The following is a 6,100-nucleotide window of genomic DNA, read 5'->3' as shown; positions in this document are numbered from 1 at the left end:
TCATGTCAGTACATCATCTTGGAGTGCCTGCTAGTGTAGAAATTATTTTGTGGCAAACAGTTTTCTGACAGTTGTTGAGTAATCAAATACTTAGACACAGACACATAGGAAATCCACAGGAAAGAATATTTATGTTTCTTAAAGCCTGCTTAAAAAAAAAAAGACAAGACATTAAATTAAGCTGGTGAATTTTTAAAGAGTTTCTTATTGTAAGCTATTCATATGATCTTTGAAGGATTTTGTAATCAGATCACAAGTGGGAAGCAGATGCAAATAAGCCTACAGATAAGATTACATTATCTGCTGGAAAGTCCTAAGTGTGGAAAAATGTTAATGACTGTCTGTAAAATTAAACTTGTAAATTTCCCATTGACAATCACTACATTTTTTTTCCTATGGAGGAAATGCTCAGGATTTATAATTTTATAATTCTTAGACTCTCTCTGGCCATTCAAGGGATTTTTCCCTTCCACTTACTGGTCACAGTGAATACTACTAAGTAATAATAATCACAAATTTTTGTTTTGATTAGGTCAGTAATCTTCTCTAGTACTCTGCTTTGGAACAGTTTTTTTTAGAACTATCTGAAGGTGATTCCTAAGCTGGTGTTCTCAGGTAAGAATCTCAGTTGATTCTTAAATAAACTCTCCTGTAATTTAAGTCTGTCTTTAACTCACAGTATTATTCTATTCATCTTATTGGCAAGGAAATTGAGGCTCAAATTAAGTAGCTAACAAATGGTAGAACTGGGACTTGAACATTTACAAAGTGAAGATAAAAGTGTGCATTCTGAAGTAATTGTGAATATGCTGTCAGAAGACAGAGAGCTATAAATAAGAAATAAAAAGAAGGAAAGAACACCTTCTATATGGTTACTAAACCCTTGTTTCTTCCTACTACAGCACACTGGTTTCAACTCTCCAAGATGGTCTGATAAGCACACCTGTAAAAGGACCAAAGTTACTCAGATAGGTTTTAAATTTAGGTGTCTGCAATGACTGGTGCACATAGTTAATTTTTTCTTTTCTTTTTTTCTTTCCTTTTCTTTTCTTTTTATTTTTTAAATACAATGAAACATATATCTTGAGGGACAAGGAATTGTCCATTATGAAGGATGGGGCTAGTTCATAATACCTATGGCTTCCTCCAATTCTGAGAATCAGTTTGTTTTTAAGTTTTATTTGTTTGTTTTGTTATTAAGAGAGAGAAGGGGGGGAAGAGGGAGAACCAGAGTATTACTCAGGAACATTTGATGCCAGAGATCAAACTCAGGATCTCATACTTGAGAGTCTAGAACTTTATCAACTGTGCCACCTGAGAATCAGTTTCGTCTGACCCAGAGGTTGAATAGAAAAGGCGACTTGGGGCCAGTGAGTGGCACATCTGTTTGAACACACACATTACAGTGCACAAGCACCTGGGTTCAAGCACTGGTCTCCACCTGCAGGGGAAAAGTTTTGTAAGTGATAAATCAGTGCTGCAGATGTCTCTGTTTTTCTCTCCCTCTCTATTTCTTATTTATTTATTTATTCCCTTTTGTTGCCCTTGTTGTTTTATTGTTGTAGTTATTATTGTTGTTGTTGGATAGGACAGAGGGAAATGGAGAGAGGAGGGGAAGACAGAGAAGGGGAGAGAAAGATAAGACACCTGCAGACCTGCTTCACCACCTGTGAAGTAACTCCCCTGCAGGTGGGGAGCTGGGGGTTTGACCTGGGATCCTTAGGCCGGTCCTTGCGCTTTGCATCACCTCTGCTTAACTGGATGTGCCATCCCCCGACTCCCTCTCCCTCTCTATTTCTGTCTCTATCTGAAATAAATAATATATAATATGACATAATAGTTTTGATGTTACACGTCTGTGACTAAATCTCAGCTTAATCTTTAGGGGTTAGGTTACGTTCTGCAAGTCTCTTAATCTCTGTGTACTGGAGTTACATAAAATATTTTATCTATTTGATAGGGCAGAGAGAAATTGAGAGGGGGAGGGGGATCAGAGAAAAACTTGCAGCACTGTTGAAACTTTCCCCCTGCAGACAGGAACTGGGGGCCTAAACCTGGCTCCTCAAACACTATATTGTGTGCTCTCCGTCAGGTGTGGCATCGTGCAGCCCAACTCTCCCACCCACATTGCCTTTTTCTTGAGAATAAAGAGAATCCACCTTTCATTGATTTTGGGGATTACTGGAAGGCTTACCATCTATAAAATTCTGAGCAGAAACATGTTTCTTTTTCGATGGAGTAAGACAGAAAAGACTCCTTGACACAGCCCTCCAGTTTCTTTTTATTTCTCCTCCCTTTCTACTCTATTTCAGGTCCTGTCTTCCCACATTCATCTATTCCTGTCACCACCCCTTCTGAAGCTTATCTTACTGCTGCATACAGAAGAGGCTACAGGGCATAGGCATGCAGTAGTTTCTGCCCCAGAGTAAGGTAAAGGGTCAAGAGAGACAAAGAAGTTAGGAAGACCTACTGTTCAGAATTTTTATGCTACAATTTGCCATGCTTAAAACAAAAGCAAAAGAAAAAACTCAATATTGAAGGGGACTCCAAGAAATCACCATTTCAAGATTCTTCTGCAGTATATTAACCCTTATTATTATTGAAATGCCTGGTGCTAGTTGCTGATGGGCAGTTACTTCAGAGACAAGGGTTGATGTCAGAAAAGCAAGTCTTGAATCATATGGAAGGCACATATCTAAAAAAAATCAACTTAATAGCTGAGACAGTGAACAGGTTTTTTAAAGTAAAGAGAAGGAAGTTGGGGACTGGGGAGAGGTGGCAGGTGCAGGATCTGGCTTTAGCTGTTATGCGTTTTTCATGTGGAAGCTGTGGGTACGCTCTGGTTCACATAACCTCAAAGGCTGTTATGAACCCCAGCAAATCTGTCCGTTTCCTTAAATACAGTACCTGGAATAGTATTATATATGTGGCAAGCAAAACGGAGTTTATAATGCTAACATTAGCACAGACATTTAACCCTCATAAAATAACACATCTGTAGAAGTCACCTATCTTTTGAAGTCAGTACCAGAACAGCTTGTTACTTATTTTGTTATCGCCAGGGCTTTCTTTACTCTGGGCCAATGTTTTCAGGTAGAAAGCAAAAAAGAAAGAGGAAAAGGAGGGAAGGGAGAGAGGGCGGTGGAAAGAAGGGAGAGAAAGGGAGATTACACTGTTGGGGGCCAGGGCTAGAACCTACGTGAAGGCATGGTAAAGCAGTTTTCCCAGGTAAGCTACTTCACCAGGCCAGAACCACTTGTTTTTTGAACTGTGGTCTTCTAGAATTTGGGTCTGGAATTGGGAGACTGAAGTTCCTTAATGTCTGCCCACAGGTAACATAGTAATATTCTCTTTTTCTGAATGGCGGTCTTTAGCATTCAGGTCTGGACTTCCTTAATTAAACCTTTAGCCACAAGTAGAGCATACTCCCTTCAGCCCCCGCCCGCCCCATAACTGAACTCTCTGCCCGCAATTCCTATATTTGTCCTGGCAGATGGTATCCAGCGAGTAAGTTCTGCAGTCAGGTGGTTTGGGCTCAAAATCCAAGTTCACCTGCTTAGGGCTGGGCTTCAATTTACCTCCCCAAACGTCAGACAGCTGGGATTAAGTGAACCCCTTGTCAAGTGATCAACAGGTAACCCATAACAGCTACCAGTATTCTCTTTCTATCTGGCCCAGCAAAAGGTCGCAGTCATTTTCGAAGCTTCGGTCTCCTTGACCTCCAGTACAACAATTTAAAGTCTTTTAAGCCACTAGCGAGTGAATCTGCAGTCTAGCCAGATCGAAAAATAAACTGAGGTTTTAGGTGCCTTTGGGCCCTAGAGGCCCGGTGCCCAGCTGGGGAAATGCTTTAAAACAGGACTTCAGGGGACTTGCAAAGCAAATCCAAGAGATGAACTCGAAGCCACATGTAGAGGGGCGTGGACCCAGAGAACAAGCTGGAGGGGCGTGGCCTTCCCGGGGCGCCGGGGGCGTGGCCTTACAAGCACGTGCCAAGGGGCGGGCCCTCCTCGCCCGCCGAGCGGCCTCCCCGTCACTCTGCGCATGTGCGAACGCTGTGCGACCCCCGGAGCCTCGGAGCAGCAGGCCCCAGGGAGGCGGGATTTCTGGGCGAGGGGGCGAATGGCGCCTGGGGAGGGCGGGGAAATGTTTGTGAAGGGGCGGGGCAGGAGGCGGAAGAGTGCTAGTCAGCTGACCAGGCCTCGTGACGACCTGGGCGGCGGCGGCGCAGGCGCACTGGAGAGCGGCGGCGGCGAGCCCGAGTGAAGATGGCGGCCTCCAGAGCGAGCCTCTGAGAGGCAGAGGGAGGAGGCGGAGGGGGCGGGGAGGCGGCGCCGCCGCGGCACCAGGAACCCGCGGCAGCCGAGCGGCAGGGCCCCGGCGGGGAGCGGGCGAGAGGAAAGGGGAAGTGCAGGGCGGAAGGGGGCCGGAGGGAGCCTCGTCCCACTCTGGACGCTGAGCGCGGCGGCAGGAGCCGTGCTGGAGCCTCGCCAGCCCCCCGCGAAGGTAAAGCACCCGGGCTGGGGGTCGGGCCGAGGGCGGGCGCTGTCCGGGCCGCAGCCTCGAGCGCCGAGGGGAGGCCGACCGCCCGGCCCCGATGCTGGACCCCCGAGTAAGTGACATTCGCCCGCACGGCGCCCGACGCGGCCGCACCCTCCTCACCCGCGTCGCCGGCCCCCGCACCTCTGCACAGCCTGCCCCGCACCCTCCGCACCCGCACCTCTGCACAGCCTGCCCCGCACCCTCCGCACCCGCACCTCTGCACAGCCTGCCCCGCACCCTCCGCACCCGCACCTCTGCATGCCTGCCCCGCACCTCCGCACCCGCACCTCTGCACAGCCTGCCCCGCACCCCGCACCTCTGCAAGCCTGCCCCGCACCCTTCGCACCCGCACCTCTGCAAGCCTGCCCCGCACCCTCCGCACCCGCACCTCTGCACCCGCACCTCTGCACAGCCTGCCCCGCACCCCGCACCTCTGCAAGCCTGCCCCGCACCCTTCGCACCCGCACCTCTGCAAGCCTGCCCCGCACCCTTCGCACCCGCACCTCTGCAAGCCTGCCCCGCACCCTTCGCACCCGCACCTCTGCACAGCCTGCCCCGCACCCTCCGCACCTCTGCAAGCCTGCCCCGCACCCTTCGCACCCGCACCCTTCGCACCCGCACCTCTGCACAGCCTGCCCCGCACACCCTGCACCTCTGCACTGCCTACCCCGCACCCGCACCTCTGCACAGCCTGCCCCGCACACCCTGCACCCGCACACCCCGCACCCGCACACCCCGCACCTCTGCACTGCCCACCCCGCACCCGCACCTCTGCACAGCCTGCCCCGCACACCCCGCACCCCCTTGCACTCCGCCCTCGGGATCCGCTTCCTGCGGGATGCAGCGACTCTGCTTTCCGGGGAGTCAGCCGCCCTCCGTCCTTCCTGCTCTGCCCCCTCCACCCACCCCCGTCCCGCACCGACTTGTGGCTTGTTTCGTTTCCTGAGGACATGGGTAGCCCTCGTGTCGCTTCTCCGCGGCTCTCACACCCGTCGCCCTCCCCCAAGCAAGTTTCTCTCCCAGGCTCTTCCTGGTTTCTCCATGTGGAGGAGGGAGCGTGGCCTCCCTCCCGGCGGGCCTGCGAAAAGCAGAGCGGACCTAGTGCCCCCATCTCGCAGGAGTGCTTGTCAGATGCTGGGTCGACCACTGCTCGCGGCCTCTCTGACCTGTGCGGGCACGCGGTGCAGAGGGATGGAGGGATGTTAAAAAAGAAAAAAAATTCTTCCCCTAATGTGGCAATGGCTCTTCACAGCAGTGAGTTTTCCTCCGTTGACCCCACCCTGACACCATCCCGAAAGAAAGGTCTCCAAGGTTGTTCCTGCCTCCTCTGAGCTTTATGCCGTCGGAGTTTTTTTGTGTGTGCTTTGTGGAGTGCTGTTCCTTCCGTGGGTGAAAAAGAAGTAAAACTTCAGAATATGTCTTCTGGATGAGCCCAGTGATTGTTTTCCTTGCAGGATTTTCTTTCTCATTTTTGTGGATCAAATAGATGTCTAGGCTTGAAAGAATGCTTGCAGAGTTCTGATGAAATTACAGTGGTCAGAGTTTCTAGCATGTTGCC

The 6,100-nt window shown here is 50.4% G+C and overlaps 1 protein-coding gene across 1 annotated transcript in view; it reads left to right on the top strand.

The window, feature by feature from the left end:
* Window positions 1–4,394: 4,394 nt before the first annotated feature.
* Window positions 4,395–6,100, top strand: part of DNAJC13 (DnaJ heat shock protein family (Hsp40) member C13) — a 149,734-nt gene continuing 148,028 nt past the window's right edge. Inside the window, exon 1 of the mRNA XM_060180241.1 lies at window positions 4,395–4,506. The gene's annotated coding sequence lies outside the window, so the exon portion shown is untranslated. The remainder of the gene's footprint in view (window positions 4,507–6,100) is intronic.

This window comes from Erinaceus europaeus, chromosome 21 (assembly GCF_950295315.1).
Source record: "Erinaceus europaeus chromosome 21, mEriEur2.1, whole genome shotgun sequence".
Classification (NCBI taxonomy): Eukaryota; Metazoa; Chordata; class Mammalia; order Eulipotyphla; family Erinaceidae; genus Erinaceus; species Erinaceus europaeus.
The sequence above is the reverse complement of the archived record's forward strand: the minus strand, read 5'-3'. Positions and strand labels throughout refer to the sequence as shown.